We start from the raw sequence: 21804 nt of genomic DNA on the forward strand, positions 1-21804 counted from the left end.
TCGCGGTGGCTGACCCGGTCCGTGGCCCTGGGACATCCGTGTAAAAGGGAAAAGTCTTTAAAGGGATAAAGTTTGTGTTCGTGAAGTCCACCTGTGGTATTCAGTCAGGGTGACCGACGCTGCTTAAGGGGTCTGCTGGGGTGATGTTATGGCAGCTAGATGGTATACCTTCCCACAGGTGAAGTATATCACCAGGGCTTCCCGATGTGTAGAAGGTGGATGGTGAGAGGCGCAGAGAAGAACGAGGACACAAGGTTGCAGTCTCTTAACCTTTACTGAAGACTTCAGCATCCACAGTCCAGGGCACCAGATCACAGGGCAGTTAGAGTCCGTCCGGTTTGGAGGCAAGTCCAGAGTCCCCTTATCCAGGTGGAAATCAGTAGCCTTCCTTTGCGCTGTGGTGGTGTAGTCCCTTACTGCCTATAGCTTCACATAAGGGTCTCACAGATGTTGTGTTTCGTTCTCTCTGACCCCCATATAGGATAGGACAATACCCGTATGACTGGTGACTTGAGCCTGTTTATAAGGTCTCTTAGATAACCCGACTCTGTAGATGTCACCGTGCCTCCTGGGTGTAACCTGCAACTAGCTGTCCTGCTGGTCTCTGAAATAAGGCGTAGAGGTCCTTACTCCCTCGGTATTCCGGCTACTGGAATGTTGCGCCTCAGAAGGGGACAGCTTGAGTGGGGCTGGTCCCCTTCTGGTATTCTCTCCTTTGCTTCGACTTCCTTCACGCTCGCTGCAATACAGTTCTGCCTTTCAATGTCTCTTTCTGGGAGCTGCAGCTCTGAGGGCATGCACAGATCCTTGGACCCTCTGTCCACCTCAGACTCAGGTCTGGAACATTCTAACCTTCCCTACAGACTACCAGTTATGTATATATGGGGAGTGACCTAATAAATAGGAGCAGGAGCTCCCCCTGGTGGTCTGGAGTGTGAAATGTGTTGCATGTTTGTGATACCTGGATGCAGTTATCTTTCTTTGCCTCCAAGCGTAGCATCACTCTCCCCGAGTGGAAAGCAATAACACTGCAACGACCAGGACCCTGGGGCGCCGCACAACAAAGGAACCTCCTGACTGGGCTGAAAAGCACTAAACAGCTGCAATCGCCTCACTGGACACATAAAAGAATCCTTTACTGGTCCCAAAACTACACACTTACCCTTGTCCTCCTGATCTGTCTTTGACCTTCACAACCAAAACTCTAAGCCATTCGATGTAACTACCACATCATTAGCCATGAGCCCTCCGATCCTAGTTTTGTAAGGCAATACCAGTTCCCCAACTCTCAAAGCCCCCAAAAAACGCAAGGGAAAAAGCCAACCTAAAAAGACAAACTTTAAAATCCAAACTGCATAACGATCCCAACACCCCCCAGTCTATCTAACAAACCAAAAGAAACAGGATTCCTACTGTCCCCCTGACTATCACTCCTCAGCAACCACTTTACTGCCTGCTTCACCAGAAATTATTTAGCCAAATCCTGCTGGCCCAGCAATTTAAAACCAAAGGCCAGGGCTTCAATAATCCACGATACCTTCGCCGATGACCATCTTTCTGCCACTCCGCAACTCAACCACAAAAGCAATACTCCAACCTGATCTTCCACTGCCAGTTGACCAGTGCTCGCTGCCAACAAACCCTCAAACCTCCTATGATTATCATACCACCGGGTAAGCCACCCAGGTCTTGGGAGCCAATGAAGACCTAACCAGTGACTCCGCGGCCCGGAGACCACACTCCAAAGGTCCGCCGAGCACTCCAGCCCCTCAACCTCAACCTTTGGAGCCAACAACTGAAAATGGTCCCACTGTGAATGAGAAAGAGAATCAGCAATGGGATTCTAAACAACCTGTGAGACGCCGTCACATGTGAATTCATTGACAAGCACGTGAAAACTCGAATGACTGGGGGTGATGATGCAGTAAGACTATTAATTGCACACACCACCCCCATGTTGTCTGTTATGATCCGGTGACCTTGGAGCCACATGGAACTTTCTCTGGAGTTGGTGTAAACTATACTGACCACAAATCCTGAACTTATCACCGCAACTAGAAGTAGCCGTGGGGTGTGCCTAACAAATCCTAGACACCTCGACACAGCCGGAGGACTAAATACCCCTATAGATGGAAATAGGAATTCTACCTTGCCTCAGAGCAGAACCCCAAAGGATAGGCAGCCCCCCACAAATATTGACTGTGAGTAGAAGAGGAAAAGACACGCAGGCAGGAAACAGGATTTAGCAAAAGAGGCCACTCTAGCTAAAATAGGAAAGGATAGGACAGAATACTAAGCGGTCAGTATTAAAATCCTTCCAAAAATATCCACAGCAGAAAATACAAAAAACTCCACCATCTAACTAAAGATGTAGAGCGTATATCTGCAACTCCAGAGAATCCAACAAGACTGAGAAAACACTGACACAGTCTAAGCTGGACAAGAGAAAACAAATGAATAGCACAGAATATAAGCACACAGCACGTGTGCCACAGAAACAAAAAACAGACACTTATCTTTGCTGAATTGGCAGCAAGGCAGGAGGAACCAGACAAAAATCACCTCCCAGAACCATGGACAACTGGAAAGGACTAATGAATCCTGCACACCTAAATACCCCAGTCAGAACTGCAATTAGCAGAAACACCTGACCTGGACTGAAACTCAGGGACAACTGCATTACCACCTACAACCACTGGAGGGAACTCAAAAGCAGAATTCACAACAGTACCCCCCCCCCTTGAGGAGGGGTCACCGAACCCTCACCAGGGCCCCCAGGACGATCAGGACGAGCCAGATGAAAGGCACGGACCAAATCAGCAGCATGGACATCAGAGGCAAAAACCCAAGAATTATCCTCCTGGCCATAACCCTTCCATTTGACAAGGTACTGAAGCCTCCGCCTCGAAAAACGAGAATCCAAAATCTTCTCAACCACATACTCCAACTCCCCATCAACCAACACAGGGGCCGGAGGATCAACAGAGGGAACAACGGGCACCACATATCTCCGCAATAAAGATCTATGGAAGACATTATGGATAGCAAAAGAAGCCGGAAGCGCCAATTGAAAAGACACCGGATTAATAATTTCAGAAATCCTATAAGGACCAATAAACCGAGGCTTAAACTTAGGGGAAGAAACCTTCATAGGAACATGACGGGAAGACAACCAGACCAGATCCCCAACCCGAAGCCGGGAACCAACACACCGACGACGGTTAGCAAAACGTTGAGCCTCCTCCTGAGACAACACCAAATTGTCCACCACAGAATCCACACCAGGACAGTCAGAAGGCTCAACCTGCCCAGAAGAAAAACGAGGATGAAAACCAAAATTACAAAAGAAAGGTGAAACCAAAGTAGCCGAACTAGCCCGATTATTAAGGGCAAACTCGGCCAATGGCAAGAAGGCCACCCAATCATCCTGATCAGCAGACACAAAGCATCTCAAATAAGTCTCCAAAGTCTGATTAGTTCGCTAGGTCTGGCCATTTGCCTGAGGATGAAATGCAGAAGAAAAAGACAAATCAATGCCCAGCCTAGCACAAAAGGCCAGCCAAAACCTAGAAACAAACTGGGAACCTCTGTCGGTCACAATATTCTCCGGAATACCATGCAGACGAACCACATGCTGAAAAAACAACGGAACCAAATCTGAAGAAGAAGGCAATTTAGGCAAAGGCACCAAATGAACCATCTTACAGAACCGGTCACAAACAACACAGATAACAGACATCTTCTGGGAAACCGGAAGATCAGAAATAAAATCCATAGAAATATGCGTCCAGGGGCTCTCAGGGACTGGCAATGGCAAAAGCAACCCACTAGCATGGGAACAACAAGGCTTGGCCCGCGCACAAGTCCCACAGGACTGCACAAAAGAACGCACATCACGTGACAAAGAAGGCCACCAAAAGGACCTACCAACCAAATCTCTGGTACCAAAATTACCAGGATGACCAGTCAACACAGAACAGTGAACCTCAGAAATCACTCTACTAGTCCATCTGTTATAATCTGGTGGTTTAGGAACAACATGAGACAAGCTCTGAAGGAGGTGGTATCTGTACTGAACGCAGACCCTGAACCTAGCAGCGCAACTAGAAATAGCCATGGGGGGTACCTGACGCTCCCTATACCCCTCGGCACAGCCTAAGATCTAACTTCCCCTAAAGATGGAAACAGGAAACCTATCTTGCCTCAGAGAAAATCCCCAAAGGAAAGATAGCCCCCCACAAATATTGACGGTGAGAGGAGGGGAAAATAACATACGCAGAGATGAAATCAGATTTTAGCATAGGAGGCCAGTCTAGCTTGATAGATAGGACAGGGAAGGATACTGTGCGGTCAGTATAAAAACTACAAAACAATCCACACAGAGTTTACAAAATCTCCACACCTGACTAAAGGTGTGGAGGGTAAATCTGCTTCCCAGAGCTTCCAGCTAACAGAAAAAATCCATAATGACAAGCTGGACAAAAATAGAATGCACAGAACAATAAGTCCACAACATGTGGACTGAAATGAGCAAAGCCAGAACTTATCATAGCAGAACTGGTCAGGAAACCAGGAGAATCCAAGCAGAGATGTGAATCCAGCAGAAAACATTGACAAGTGGCATAGGCTGAAGACTAGAGCCAGGTTAAATAGCAGAGCCAGGAGAGACGATTAGTGTAAGCAGCTGCTAAAGCTAAACCCAAGGAGCAGCAGTTCCACTCAAAACCACCAGAGGGAGCCCAAGGGCAGAATTCACAAAAGTGCCATTTACAACCACCGGAGGGAGCCCAAGAACGGAATTCACAACATCCATCTGTCAGGAACAAACAGTTTCCCCACTGGACAGCGGTCAGGTCTGTCAGCCTGAAATTCCTGAAGAACCCGTCGTAAATCAGGGGAATTGGCAGAAAGGACCACCCTTTCTTTCAGAATGCCGACCGGTTCAAGGACCTCAGGAGAATCAGGCAAAAAACTCCTAGAGAGGGTATCAGCCTTAATATTCTTAGAACCCGGAAGATACGAAACTACGAAATCAAAACGGGAAAAAAACAAGGACCATCGAGCCTGTCTAGGATTCAGCCGTTTGGCCGACTCGAGGTAAATCAGATTCTTATGATCGGTCAAGACCACAATACGGTGCTTAGCTCCCTCAAGCCAATGTCGCCACTCCTCAAACGCCCACTTCATAGCCAACAACTCCCGATTGCCGACATCATAATTGCGTTCAGCAGGCAAAAACTTACGGGAAAAGAAGGCACACGGTTTCATCAAGGAACCAACAGGATCCCTCTGAGACAAAACGGCCCCTGCCCCAATCTCAGAAGCGTCAATCTCAACCTGAAACGGAAGAGAAACATCCGGTTGGCGCAACACCGGAGCAGAAGTAAATCGGCGTTTAAGCTCCTGAAAGGCAGCGAGAGCCGCAGAGGACCAATTCGCCACATCAGCGCCTTTCTTCGTCAAATCGGTCAAGGGTTTAACCACGCTAGAGAAGTTAGCAATGAAACGGCGATAAAAATTTGCAAAACCCCAAAATTTCTGAAGGCTCTTCACGGATGTGGATTGAATCCAATCATGAATGGCCTGAACCTTAACCGGATCCATCTCCATAGATGAGGGAGAAAAAATGAAGCCCAAAAAAGAAACTTTCTGCACCCCAAAGAGACACTTAGACCCCTTCACAAACAAAGCATTGTCCCGAAGGATCTGAAATACCATCCTGACCTGTTGCATGTGAGAATCCCAATCATTGGAAAAAATCAAAATATCGTCCAAATATACAATCAAGAATTTATCAAGATAAGTCCGGAAGATATCATGCATGAAGGACTGAAAAACAGATGGAACATTAGAGAGCCCGAATGGCATCACAAGATATTCAAAATGACCTTCGGGCGTATTAAACGCAGTTTTCCATTCATCACCCTGCTTAATACGAACAAGATTATATGCCCCCCGAAGGTCAATCTTAGTAAACCATCTAGCCCCCTTAATCCTAGCAAACAAATCAGAAAGCAAAGGTAAAGGGTATTGAAACTTGACCGTGATCTTATTCAAGGGGCGATAATCAATACAGGGTCTCAAGGAGCCATCCTTCTTAGCAACAAAAAAAATCCCGCTCCCAGCTGTGAAGAAGATGGCCGAATATGCCCTTTCGCCAAAGACTCCTTAATATAATTCCGCATGGCGGTATGTTCAGGCACAGGCAGGTTGAAAAGTCGGCCCTTAGGAAACTTACAGCCTGGAATCAAGTCAATAGCACAATCACAGTCCCTGTGCGGTGGAAGGGAACTGGACTTGGGCTCATCGAATACATCCTGAAAATCAGACAAAAACTTAGGAATTTCAGAAGAGGAAGAAGAGAAGTTTGACATCAAAGGAACATCATTATGAATCCCCTGACAACCCCAACTAGTCACAGACATAGACTTCCAGTCCAACACAGGATTATGTACCTGCAACCACGGATAACCCAGCACAATAACATCATGCAAATTATGCAACACCAGAAATCGACAATCTTCCTGATGGGCTGGTGCCATGCGCATGGTCACCTGTGGCCAAAACTGGGGCTTATTTTTTGCCAAGGGTGTAGCATCAATGCCCCTTAAAGGAATAGGGTTCTGCAAAGGCTGCAAGGGAAAACCAGAACGCCTGGCAAACTCAAAGTCCATTAAGTTCAAGGCGGCGCCTGAATCCACAAACGCCATGACAGAAAATGATGACAATGAGCAGATCAAGGACACAGATAACAGAAATTTAGGTTGTACAGTACTGATGGTAAATGAACTGGCGATCCTCTTTGTCCGCCTAGGGCAGACAGAAATGACATGAGAAGCGTCGCCACAATAATAACACAACCTATTCTGACGTCTGAAACCTTGTCGTTCCGTTCTAGACAGAATCCTATCACACTGCATTGGCTCAGGAATTTGCTCTGAGGACAACGCCACAGCGTGCACAGTTCTGCGCTCCCGCAAGCGCCGATCAATCTGAATGGCCAGAGACATAGAATCACTCAGACCGAAAGGCGTGGGAAACCCCACCATAATATCTTTAACGGATTCAGAAAGACCCTTTCTGAAAATTGCCGCCAAAGCATCATCATTCCATTTAGTCAACACAGACCATTTTCTAAATTTCTGACAATACAATTCTGCCGCCTCTTGACCCTGAGACAGGGCCAACAAGGTCTTCTCCGCTTGATCCACAGAATTAGGTTCATCATATAATAAACCTAAAGCCTGAAAAAAGGAGTCTACATTAAGCAAAGCCGGATTCCCAGATTCCAGGGAAAATGCCCAATCCTGTGGATCGCCACGCAGCAGGGAGATGATGATTTTAACCTGCTGAATGGAATCACCGGAGGATCGAGGTCTCAGAGCAAAAAACTGTTTACAGTTGTTTTTAAAACTCAAAAATTTAGACCTGTCACCAAAAAACAAATCAGGAGTAGGAATCTTCGCCTCTAAAACAGGAGTCTGAACAATATAATCAGAAATACCCTGTACCCTAGCAACAAGCTGGTCCACACGAGAAGCTAATTCCTGAATATCCATGCTAGCACAAGACTCCTCAGCCACCCAGAGAATAAGAGGGAAGAGAAGACAAAACAGAGTGCAGAAAAAAAAATGGCTCAACACCTTTCTTCCCTTCTTCTGAGATGTGTTTAACTCATTATTGGCCAGTTGTACTGTTATGATCCGGTGACCTTGGAGCCGCATGGATCTTTCTCTGAGTTGGTGGAAACTGTACTGACTGCAAATCCTGAACTTAACACTGCAACTAGAAGTAGCCGTGGGGTATGCCTAACAAATCCTAGACACCTCGACACAGCCGGAGGACTAAATACCCCTATAGATGGAAATAGGAATTCTACCTTGCCTCAGAGCAGAACCCCAAAGGATAGGCTGCCCCCCACAAATATTGACTGTGAGTAGTAGAGAAAAAGACACACGCAGGCAGGAAACAGGATTTAGCAAAAGAGGCCACTCTAGCTAAAATAGGAAAGGATAGGACAGAATACTAAGCGGTCAGTGTTAAAACCCTTCCAAAAATATCCACAGCAGAAAATACAAAAAATTCCACCATCTAACTAAAGATGTGGAGCGTATATCTGCAACTCCAGAGAATCCAACAAGACTGAGAAAACACTGACACAATCTAAGCTGGACAAGAGAAAACAAATGAATAGCACAGAATTATTAAGCACACAGCATGTGTGCCACAGAAACAAGAACCAGACGCTTATCTTTGCTGAATTGGCAGCAAGGCAGGAGGAACCAGACAAAGATCCAAAACCTCCCAGAACCATGGACAACTGGCAAGGACTAATGAATCCTGCACACCTAAATACCCCAGTCAGAACTGCAATCAGCAGATACAACTGGCCAGGACTGCAACTCAGGGACAACTGCATTACCACCTACAACCACTGGAGGGAACCCAAAAGCAGAATTCACAACACAAGTCCCCATAAATCTCTGCCGACCAAAGATTCTTAAGAACCTGGGGAATAACCGGAGGAGCGGGAATCAAAAAACCGTCCTCAAAACCTGACAAAAACAATTCCGCTTTATCTCTGTCTGGATACCTATTTAGATAAGGTACTATCTTTTCCAGCTTCACCAGCATCTCCCCCTTGAGTATTGCTGCCTCCTGGTTTGGGCTTGACTTTCTTAAAACATCTAGCGACTCCATGCGAGGAGCCACTGCAATGCAAGCAGAGGTGTTTGAACTTACAGTTGGCTCCATACTTCAATACTTACACTGGCTTTCATTAAACTGCCAGCATAAACCCAATTTCAGCACCCTCGACTGACCCGCTTGTCCCAGAGACCCTTGTGTGCTGGACTGACGCTCCCTGCCCCCCCGTGAAAGGAATGGCTGAACCTAGTAGGTGCCATGACCCACAACCAAATGCACATATTCTTTTGATCCCACCGAATCGCAGGGCTTATTGTTTTCCTCTGCCAGAATTGCTCATCGTACCGAAGCCATGCCTGTCCCCCATAAGTCCTATGGGCCTCACCAATGGAGTCCATATAGCAAAATAGGGGAGAGCAATTCTCTGGCCCCTATTCTCCTATAACGCTTGCCAAAATGGCGAAAGCGTGTAGCTAATTGACAAACGTTTGGGGGATCAGACACCACCTGCACTTCTTCTCCTCCTCCTTCTTACTTTTATCTAAATTGAATTTTTCTAGCGGAACCATAGAAAAAATCTCGACATATTCGTCCTTCCAGATCTTTTCCCTAACTTCCCTTTTAAGATGAGCCCCCAACGGACCCTCTAAGCACACATACGCCCTGTCATCCAAATGAATCCTACACTCCTTTTCTTTCTCTGTCTGCACTGACATCAGAAAGCCTACCCTACATCTATAACACCCTACTCGACAAAACGCACCCACCAACCTGAGGAACAACCCACGCCACTAAATGCCCAGGCGCTACAGCTCCCCCTTCCAACCGGGTGAATAGCCGAATCTAACGGAACTCCAATATCCTAATTTTGTGAGATGCACCTGTGTAAGCAATGAAGGTTTCCATTCAATAGCTGCAGCTAAAGAATTTAATACACAATACTCAGTATGGGAAAGCTGGAAAAAATTATAACTTTTTATTATATATAAGAATTGAGATGAATTATATGATCTTATCTAGATATTATAGGATCATCTTCACTATTTGTTTCTGGTGATTTCAGAGATTTGAAGATGCTGATGGCACCAAGTTAGGCTAGTTTCACTTTTGCGGTAGAATCCGCAGCTTTTATGCTGCAATCTTAAACGCATGATAAACCGCATGCAAACGCGTGCAAATGCGGCGTTTTTTGATGGATAGGCTAATGCATGCTGTCAAAAAGCGCAAAGTTTATATGCTTTTTTATGCGTTTTGCATGCATTTGTGTTTTACAGGAGAAAAATCTAGATAAACAGACACCGCCAATGGGACAACAGTGGGCATGTGTTATGGGATATCTTTATATAGACCCTTGGTCAGCTGAAATCTTCACAGTTTGGTACTGTATCCGGTGTCATGATGGACCTTCGCATGGAGAGCTTTTATTTCAACCTGGATTTAAGTATAAAGCTGTTTCTTGCCAATGCGTTTGCTTGGGAGCAACAAAGAAATCGAGAAAGACAGAAGAACGTGGCATCGGCGTTATTGGAGACACCCCATTATTGAACATCGGGAGAGCAGTGGAGACTACCACACGCTATATGGCGAGCTTAATGCTAACCCGGACAAATTCCCGGAATATACCAGGATGTCTCAAGAGAGTTTTCAGGATTTGCTTGGTCATGTCCAAGGAGCCATCCGGAGACAGGACACCCAGCTCCGTAGAGCTATTCCTGCAGAAGAACGTCTCCTGGTCACACTAAGGTACATAATAATTCTAAACAAATGCCTGTCATAATTATTATTGTTCTGCCATGTATTCATTCTATTTTTCTTTATGTGTCTAGCAAAACCCCATCATAAATAGAATTGTTCGTAATTAAAAAAAAAATAAAATTTATTTCAGATTCCTGGCTACCGAAGAGACCCTATCATTGCTCCACTTTCACTACCTGCTTGGAATTTCCACCTTGTCTGGCATAGTTGCGGACACCTGCCGGGCTTTGTGGAATGTACTCCGGGATGAATTTATCCCCATACCCAACGCGGACATGTGGATGGAAATTGCCGACAAATTCTGGAGAGTGTAATTTCCCCAACTGTTTGGGAGCAGTGGATGGAAACCACATACGGATTACCAAACCCGCCAGATCTGGATCGGAGTACTTTAACTACAAGAAATATTTTTCTATAGTGCTGATGGCAATAGCAGATGCAGACTGTCGCTTTATCGCCGTGGACATTGGAGCTTTAGGCCATGGCAATGACTCCCAGACTTTCAAGAACTCGGATATGGGCCGACGTTTGTATGGCAAAGATTTTAATTTCCCCCTGCCACGACCTCTCCCCAACACTCAAGGCCCACCGATGCCATTTATTATGGTTGGGGATGAGGCCCACATGTGGGACCAATTTGCTGCCTATTTTGTTTCTGACATCGGACGTGTGGCATGGCAATATAATATTATGTAAAATGTACTGTTGGGTTTGGGTATGTACCAGTTATTTTTAAAATGTTACTAATATTTGTTGTTAATAAACAACGTGTTTTGATACCTGCACCGAGTCTCCTATGTCTTTCCTCTAAAAACCACTTATGATGTTAGTGGTATGGTAGTTGATGTCATTACATCCTGAATCTCTTCTGCATTTTATCTCTTGAACGCAGACTGAGGAGAAGATGTAGGTATAATACAAAGCAGATCTCTACTCACCAGGTCATGTGTCAGAAATAATGACTTCATGATGCACAAAACCCAGCCTCATGAATTCACTATTTCTTACACCTGTCCAGATGAGTATAGATATGCCTTGAATGACCTCCATTTACTCTTCAGTTTGTGTTAAATAGATTACGTAGACTGAAGAGAAAATGGAGGTTATACAAGGCAGTTCTATACTCACCAGGTCAGGTGTCAGAAATAATGAGTTCAACATGATGGCTTTTGTGCATCATGAACTCACTATTTCTGACACATGACCAATTGAGTAGAGATCTGCTTTGTATTACCTCCATTGTCTCGTCAGTCTGCATCACATACATTAAGCATACTGAAGAGATTGTGGAGAAAATGCAAGTAATGTTAGTTTTTGCCAACTTTTTGTGGCAAAAACACAAAGTGTACAGCGCAGTGTGTTTATTCGGCGCATGATGTGTGTTGACGGTGGCGAAATACTCAAATAGCCAAACAGTATTGGGGCAAAAAACATTGACATTTATTTTAAAAAAAATTAACTTCAGCGGCTTGGAGTAGAGTGACGGAATTGGGGGGTATGTAACTTTGAGGCCTGGCTGGCTGAAGACGACGCAATTAAATTATTGGTGTCAGGGAGTTCAGGGATGGTGCTAGAGTCATGGGACGGCAGAGACACACTGGAAGGGCGAGACAAACCTGACATCACAGACACATTGGGAGGTGAGGGGGAGGGATGGTGGTAGTCTGCTGTTTTTTTCTTTTTCCCTTTTTGGGATCGGCGCTGCAGTCTGGGGAGCCTCGGTGTTAGGACTGGCGGAACGCACCTAGAATAAGATGTAATATTAATAGATGCGTTCGCAGTCCGGGGTCCACCGTGCAGGTGAAAACCTGCTGCTAGTAAATGGCAGCGTAATATGGCGGTGGAAGCGAACCCAGTTAAGCCACTGGTCCGCAATACCGCACCTAGGAGTGCAAGCAAGGAGTCAGCGAACTCAACCCCAAGACTCAGGATTGAAGTCCGATCAGACTACTAGCACTCAACACCGCAACTGGGTGTGTTAAGTAACAGTAATAATTAGAGCACCGAAGTGCGAACTGTGCAGAGCTGGCAGACACCACTAAGAACCCAGACGTGGGTCAGGAGGAGCACTACTGGCGCGTGGCGCCGCACTGGCGGTCACAGCAATAAACGCTGATACGTGTGTGACACGTTGAGTGGTTAGTCGGGCGCTAGATAGCAGCCATACACCATACGCGAACAGTCATACAATAGGGTAGGGGTATTTAATGAACGACTTTCACTCACAACAAACACACGTATACAATTGTACACTAGCGCATGGCCGTGCAGAAGCGGGAACTCGACCCCTAACACTCGGTGTGCGTATTTCTTGCGGCCCTGTGATGGTGGCCGACCTGTCATGGTCCGTGTGCTACTGCTGCATGGGAGTCGATATCCGTGGTACATGCGGACGGGCACCATTCCCACACTGACTCCTATTAACATAAGTTTTACCTGCTTTTTGGGGGGTTACATACCAGTATGTTCTCCTGAGGAACCAACCAATTGGGGAAACGCGTCGAGAAATGTACATGCTGGCTTTTTCTTGATTTGAACTAATTATGGAGTAAAATATCTTCTATGATTTAATAAGGGGTATTGACCCTGAATTGATTGTATAAATTAAGTAACAATCTCTCTTGTTTATCTTTGTTTACTATTAATCATTGGATATATACCTGGAGTTCTTAAGCCCAATTTTTTAAGATTATGGGATTGATTTTGTAACATATATCCCCTGTTTTTGGAGCAATATGTACTGTATGTGGATATCTAATACTGCATAAAGCGTGATGTGTGGTACATTTATTGCAATACCATTTGAAGCTGAATATAATTTGCTCCATTTTGATACATGCTATATATGGGAATATGTGCAATATATACTGTATCTGCCTATGTAAAACTTTCTATATATGCTATTGGGGTCCGTTTATTTATTTCCCTCTCTGATATATTGCACGTGCCATCTATAATATAACGCTGGGAGCGTCACTCTGTCCAAAGCCTTTATAGACTGCGCAGGCGCAAGCGCCGGCGCAGTCTGGGCCTCACAGAGTGACGCTCCCGGGAGATCGCGGTATGCGTTCATACTGAACGCACACCGCGATCTCCCAACAGAGAAGCAGGGACCGCCAGGAGGGTGAGTATCGGCCATATTCACCTGTCCTGCGTTCCACCGCTGAGCGCCGCCATCTTCCCAGTCTTCGGCTTGTGACCTTCAGTTCAGAGGGCGCGATGACGCGCTTAATGCGGAACGGAACGGGACAGACAGGTGAGTATAGTAAGTGCTGGGGGGCCTGAGCTGGCGGCGATACCGGCACCTGACCCCCACAGTGCGCCGGTGTACCCGCCTGCTCAGGCCCCCGGATGGGTGCAGCACATGACAGGATGGGGTCGCAGGATGGGTGCAGCACATACCAGGATGGGGATGCAGGATGGGGACGCAGGATGGGTGCAGCACATACCAGGATGGGGACGCAGGATGGGTGCAGCACATGACAGGATGGGGACGCAGGATGGTTGCAGCACATACCAGGATGGGGACGCAGGATGGAGACGCAGGATGGTTGCAGCACCTTCCAGGATGGGGACGCAGGATGGGGACGCAGGATGGTTGCAGCACATACCAGGATGGGGACGCAGGATGGGGACGCAGGATGGTTGCAGCACATACCAGGATGGGGACGCTGGATGGAGACGCAGGATGGTTGCAGCACACACCAGGTTGGGGACGCAGGATGGTTGCAGCACATACCAGGATGGGGACGCAGGATGGTTGCAGCACATACCAGGATGGGGACGCAGGATGGTTGCAGCACATACCAGGATGGGGACGCTGGATGGAGACGCAGGATGGTTGCAGCACATACCAGGATGGGGACGCAGGATGGGGACGCAGAATGGGTGCAGCACATACCAGGATGGGGACGCAGGATGGGTGCAGCACATAACAGGATGGGGACGCAGGATGGGTGCAGCACATACCAGGATGGGGACGCAGGATGGGGACGCAGGATGGGTGCAGCACATACCAGGATGGGGACGAAGGATGGGTGCAGCACATGACAGGATGGGGATGCAGGATGGGTGCAGCACATGACAGGATGGGGACGCAGGATGGGTGCAGCACATGACAGGATGGGGACGCAGGATGGGTGCAGCACATACCAGGATGGGGACGCAGGATGGGTGCAGCACATGATAGGATGGGGACGCAGGATGGGTGCAGCACATGACAGGATGGGGACGCAGGATGGGTGCAGCACATACCAGGATGGGGATGCAGGATGGGGACGCAGGATGGGTGCAGCACATACCAGGATGGGGACGCAGGATGGGTGCAGCACATGACAGGATGGGGACGCAGGATGGTTGCAGCACATACCAGGATGGGGACGCAGGATGGAGACGCAGGATGGTTGCAGCACCTTCCAGGATGGGGACGCAGGATGGGGACGCAGGATGGTTGCAGCACATACCAGGATGGGGACGCAGGATGGGGACGCAGGATGGTTGCAGCACATACCAGGATGGGGACGCTGGATGGAGACGCAGGATGGTTGCAGCACACACCAGGTTGGGGACGCAGGATGGTTGCAGCACATACCAGGATGGGGACGCAGGATGGTTGCAGCACATACCAGGATGGGGACGCAGGATGGTTGCAGCACATACCAGGATGGGGACGCTGGATGGAGACGCAGGATGGTTGCAGCACATACCAGGATGGGGACGCAGGATGGGGACGCAGAATGGGTGCAGCACATACCAGGATGGGGACGCAGGATGGGTGCAGCACATAACAGGATGGGGACGCAGGATGGGTGCAGCACATACCAGGATGGGGACGCAGGATGGGGACGCAGGATGGGTGCAGCACATACCAGGATGGGGACGAAGGATGGGTGCAGCACATGACAGGATGGGGATGCAGGATGGGTGCAGCACATGACAGGATGGGGACGCAGGATGGGTGCAGCACATGACAGGATGGGGACGCAGGATGGGTGCAGCACATGACAGGATGGGGACGCAGGATGGGTGCAGCACATACCAGGATGGGGACGCAGGATGGGTGCAGCACATGACAGGATGGGGGTGCAGGATGGGTGCAGCACATGACAGGATGTGGACGCAGGATGGGTGCAGCACATGACAGGATGGGGACGCAGGATGGGTGCAGCACATGACAGGATGGGGACGCAGGATGGGTGCAACACATGACAGGATGGGGGCGCAGGATGGGTGCAGCACGTGACAGGATGGGGGCGTAGGATGGGTGCAGCACGTGACAGGATGGGGACGCAGGATGGGTGCAGCACATGACAGGATGGGGATGCAGGATGGGGACGCAGGATGGGTGCAGCACATACCAGGATGGGGACGCAGGATGGGTGCAGCACATGACAGGATGGGGACGCAGGATGGGTGCAGCACATACCAGGATGGGGACGCAGGATGGGTGCAGCACATACCAGGATGGGGACGCAGGATGGGGACGCAGGATGGTTGCAGCACATGACAGGATGGGGACGCAGGATGGGTGCAGCCCATACCAGGATGGGGACGCAGGATGGGGACGCAGGATGGTTGCAGCACATACCAGGATGGGGACGCTGGATGGAGACGCAGGATGGTTGCAGCACACACCAGGTTGGGGACGCAGGATGATTGCAGCACATACCAGGATGGGGACGCAGGATGGTTGCAGCACATACCAGGATGGGGACGCAGGATGGTTGCAGCACATACCAGGATGGGGACGCTGGATGGAGACGCAGGATGGTTGCAGCACATACCAGGATGGGGACGCAGGATGGGGACGCAGAATGGGTGCAGCACATACCAGGATGGGGACGCAGGATGGGTGCAGCACATAACAGGATGGGGACGCAGGATGGGTGCAGCACATACCAGGATGGGGACGCAGGATGGGGACGCAGGATGGGTGCAGCACATACCAGGATGGGGACGCAGGATGGGTGCAGCACATGACAGGATGGGGATGCAGGATGGGTGCAGCACATGACAGGATGGGGACGCAGGATGGGTGCAGCACATGACAGGATGGGGACGCAGGATGGGTGCAGCACATACCAGGATGGGGACGCAGGATGGGTGCAGCACATGATAGGATGGGGATGCAGGATGGGTGCAGCACATGACAGGATGGGGACGCAGGATGGGTGCAGCACCTACCAGGATGGGGAAGCAGGATGGGTGCAGCACATGATAGGATGGGGACGCAGGATGGGTGCAGCACATGACAGGATGGGGACGCAGGATGGGTGCAGCACATGACAGGATGGGGACGCAGTATGGGTGCAGCACATGACAGGATGGGGACGCAGGATGGGTGCAGCACATGACAGGATGGGGACGCAGGATGGGTGCAGCACATACCAGGATGGGGACGCAGGATGGGTGCAGCACATGACAGGATGGGGGTGCAGGATGGGTGCAGCACATGACAGGATGTGGACGCAGGATGGGTGCAGCACATGACAGGATGGGGACGCAGGATGGGTGCAGCACATGACAGGATGGGGACGCAGGATGGGTGCAACACATGACAGGATGGGGGCGCAGGATGGGTGCAGCACGTGACAGGATGGGGGCGTAGGATGGGTGCAGCACGTGACAGGATGGGGACGCAGGATGGGTGCAGCACATGACAGGATGGGGATGCAGGATGGGGACGCAGGATGGGTGCAGCACATACCAGGATGGGGACGCAGGATGGGTGCAGCACATTACAGGATGGGGACGCAGGATGGGTGCAGCACATACCAGGATGGGGACGCAGGATGGGTGCAGCACATGACAGGATGGGGACGCAGGATGGGTGCAGCACATGACAGGATGGGGACGCAGGATGGGTGCAGCACATGACAGGATGGGGACGCAGGATGGGGACGCAGGATGGGTGCAGCACATACCAGGATGGGGACGCAGGATGGGTGCAGCACATGACAGGATGGGGGCGCAGGATGGGTGCAGCACATGACAGGATGGGGACGCAGGATGGGTGCAGCACATGACAGGATGGGGACGCAGGATGGGTGCAGCACATGACAGGATGGGGCGCAGGATGGGTGCAGCACATGACAGGATGGGGACGCAGGATGGGTGCAGCACATGACAGGATGGGGATGCAGGATGCGTGCAGCACATGACAGGATGGGGACGCAGGATGGAGCAGCACATGACAGGATGGGGACGCAGGATGGGTGCAGCACATGACAGGATGGGGACGCAGGATGGAGCAGCACATACCAGGATGGAGACCATATAAATGCTCGCCACCCAGGCGTAGAACGGGTTCAATAGCTAGTATGGTATATCAGAGATAAGCTATTGGATCTATCTTACTACATATGGTACAATAGTGTGCTTTTTCACCCTATCTTATTAAGGTCATTTAGGGAAAGGAGGGAGAGCCGTCGGTGAGCGGGGGGGGCCATTGCGCAGGTTGAGTGTGCCAACCTCCACTGTTAGGAAGGGATTCTATAGTGAATTAATAGGGTGGAATTCTTTCCCCTTCCTTTAAATTGTTTGAACAGACTCATATCATATGTGGTAATGGGAATTTAGATAAAATATTATGTCAATTTTTATACTAGTACTATATTAAAAGTTATATTTTAATTTGGTACTATTCGGTGAACAAGACATTAACATAAGGAATATAAAGAAAACAACAGAGACAGAAGACAGGCAAGAATATTTAAAATCAAGAAAAAAAAGGAGTCAAGAAGAAGAAGGTAAAAGCAAAGTAATGAAATTAACAGTCAAGAATAGTACAGTCAGGATACAATAAAAAAGTACTATCAGTCAGGTATACTTACACGCCGCCTTGCCACACAAACATGTCCATGCTGCTCCTGCTCGGCCTCTGCTGCAGTTGAAGAACTGTCTTGAAAAAGAAAAATGTGTCACATGTGAAGATGTGACAGAGAATACTTACCAATCTGAAGAGGTGAGTATTCACTTCACTTTCATTTCCACCTTGTTCCGGCCCAAGACGTTGCTCCTCAGAAGAAGACGATGACATTCTGATGCATGCAGCAAGAAAAATAGACAGAAATTATTAGGACATATAGAGAGAGAGAAAAAAGAAAATACAGACATTGGCTTTGATACTCACATTGTCCAAAGTGTAGATTCCTCTTTCCAGCGTCTGATCTTCTTCCCAGTCTGCAAAGTTGTGGAATGCAAATGCCCACTCCATCCTTTTATAAGTTTGCATGTGGGGGGTGGCTTATCAGTGTCTAGACAGCTTTACTGTGGAAAACCGCATGCATTCACAACCGCAAACAAACACGTGTGCTTGTGAACACATGCGTTCTCATAGACAGAAATTAGTTTTTTTGCTGCATTACTTCCGCTAACAACCGCATATGTTTCTAGGCGGCAAATTCACACCTCTGAAATTACAACATGTAGCGTTTACCGCACCAAGCTGCAGACAACGAAACAACACATGCGTCGTCAAACGTGGCAAAAAGCATCCAATCGCAGGCACCTGAGTCCATAATGTTAAAGACAGGAAAAGATGATGCACGCAGAAATATGCGGCATAAACGCTGCGGACAACCGCAAATGTGAAACCAGCCTTACACATCTGGTGGTCCTGTAGAACTGTGGAAAGCAATTTTTTACCTTTTTAACTCTCTTTTCAATACAACATTCTATAATGCTTCTGATGCTCAAGAAAGGTATTTTCCGAATATTGTTGATAGCAACCAGATGAGTTGTCCCCGGGTGTTGGGGGTCTCCTGTGCTACTCTCAAGATCAGAATGGTTGGAGTTAATTAATTTTTTAATAACTATGGAAGAAATGGTGGTTTTAGATAGCTTGGTCTACCCTGACCCATAAAAAAATACTTAATGATGGTTTTCCCTGGGTATCCATCAGAAACACTCCAGAATTAAATTTTTAGCTCTCTGGATCAGAATAAGTAATGAAGATCTCCTCAAAATGTCTCCGCTCCCTTTTCTATTTCTCTCTTTATTCCCATTAGTTTTTTATGACACCCCACTTTGCTAAGGTCACTATATTATATTGTGAGTGTGTGTGGAGGATGCTGTTGTGGCAAACTGTGTGGGAAAATTTACTGCGGGTGTGTTATACTGTAAGTCAGGTGGCATTTTTTTGGAGGCAAAATACTGTTTGGGGGCCATGAAAGGTGTATTGTATGGGTGAAAACACTAAGAGGTTGCAGTAGGGGCACTATTTCTGTACACCTTCTGCAATACATATCCTTCTTCCTGTCTTTAGAATTTGGGAGGTATCCCCTTCTGAGACTTCACCATGATCCTGAGTATTTTTTTAAGGGGGAGGGATGCGAACATTTGCTATGGTGCCCAGTTATTTTTATACACACCCCTGTATATTACTGATTTTTTGCACATAGTTTTGTGACTGTACTGTACAACTGAAATAAATACATCATATTGTGGGTATGGGTTATATGGAATTAAGGCGTAAGGAGGTATGGGAGGTTAAGATTATTGTTTGGAGGGCAAGGGTCAGCCTTTCCATAGTCATGACCTCTGCGGCCACGATTATAATGCCCCTGCTGCTATATATGCAACAGAGAAAACAAGGATTATAGCAAAACTGCACCAAACAGTCCAGTAAGTGATACATCCCTGGAATCAGGCTCTCTGTCCCTACATTATACTGCTCTCAGATAACATAGCAAAAAGCTGCTGACAGATTCCCTTTAAGATTTTGCATTGTGATTAGTAGAATCCTATGTGTCTTGGTCATGGATGATCAAACGCACGTTCCAATTGTTACTACACAGTACACATGTTCATAGCTCTGAAAAACCAAACACAATCAGCCATACCTGTTTAAAGTGAATAGTAATGACCATGTGGGAGCGACTGCTGCTTGAATTCATGCCCGTTGATGCTGTTGTTCTTGTTTTTTTCCCTTGTTCCATTAACTTTTCAATTTGTGCATAGCTTTCACAGGGTACAAGTTTCAGACCATCAACATAAAATCCCTGCTGCTGGTCTTCTCGTACCCTCAGACCCCCAGATTTTTTGCTTTCAGACAGTAGATCTGAGACCTAAGTAAAAACAATCAAGTTCTGTTAGGAATCTTTCAGTTTGATAGAACTCATTACTCTTTTAAATACCGTATATTCCCCCTAAAGGTAAAAAATTATATTGGGTGCAAAATAAAACACAAAACAAATTTAAATATTAAGCAAAGATAACAAGATAACACAAGTAAACACACAATGTGTTTTTTAAATTAAGGTCTTTATAATTAAGGGAAAAAGAAATCCAAACCTACAGGGCCCTGTGTGATAAAAGGATAGCCCCTTAAACCTAATAACTGGTTGGGCCACCTTTGCATCAACAACTGCAACAAAGCATTTGCGATAACTGGCAACATTTTGGCCCAATTCTCTTTGCAAAATTGTTGTAATTCAGCCACACTGGAGGGTTTCAGAGCATGCATCACCTTTTTATGGTCATGACACAGCATCTCTATTGGATTAAGGTCAGGACTTTGACTAGGCCACTCCAAAGTATAAATTTTGTCTTTCTTAAGCCATTCAGAGATGGAGTTGTTGGTGTGTTTTGGATCATTCTCTTGCTGCATAACCCAAGTATCTTTCAGCTTGAGGTAACAAACAGATGGACGGACATTCCCCTTCAGGATTTTTTGGTAGGCAGCAGAATTCATGTTTCCATTTACCACAACAAGTCTTCCAGGTCCTGAAGCAGCAAAACAGCCCCAGACCATCACACTACCACCACCATATTTCATTGTTGGTCTGATGTTCCTTTTCTGAAAAACTGTGTTACTTCTATGCCAGATGTAATGCTATATACACCTTACAAAAAGTTCAACTTTTGTCTTGTCAGTCCACAGATTTTATTTTCCCAAAATTCTTGGGTATTATTGAGATGTTTTCTGGCAAATCTGTGAGGAGCGTTAATGTTCTTATTGCTTAGCAGTGTTTTTTGTCTTGGAACTCTGGCATGAAGGCCATTTTTGCCCAGTCTCTTTCTTATGATGGAGTCATAAACACTGACCTTAACTGATGCAATCGAGGCCAGCAGTTCTTTGGAAGTTGCTCTGGAGTCTTTTGTAACCTCTTGCATGAGTCATCACTGCGCTCTTGGGGTAATTTTAGTTGGCTGATCACTCCTAGGAAGGTTCACCACTGTTCCATGTGGATAATGACTCTCACTGTGTTTCACTGGAGTCCCAAAGCTTTTGAAAATGACTTTATAACCAATTCCAGACTGATAGATCTCAATTATTTCTTCTCATTTGTTCCAGAATTTCTTTGGATCGTAGCATGATGTCTAGCTTTTGAGGATCTTTTGGTATATGTCACAGGTCCTATTTAAGTGATTTCTTGATGTGGCGGTAATCAGGCCTTGGTG

The sequence above is a fragment of the Ranitomeya imitator genome, chromosome 5 (assembly GCF_032444005.1).
Source record: "Ranitomeya imitator isolate aRanImi1 chromosome 5, aRanImi1.pri, whole genome shotgun sequence".
NCBI lineage: Eukaryota > Metazoa > Chordata > Amphibia > Anura > Dendrobatidae > Ranitomeya > Ranitomeya imitator.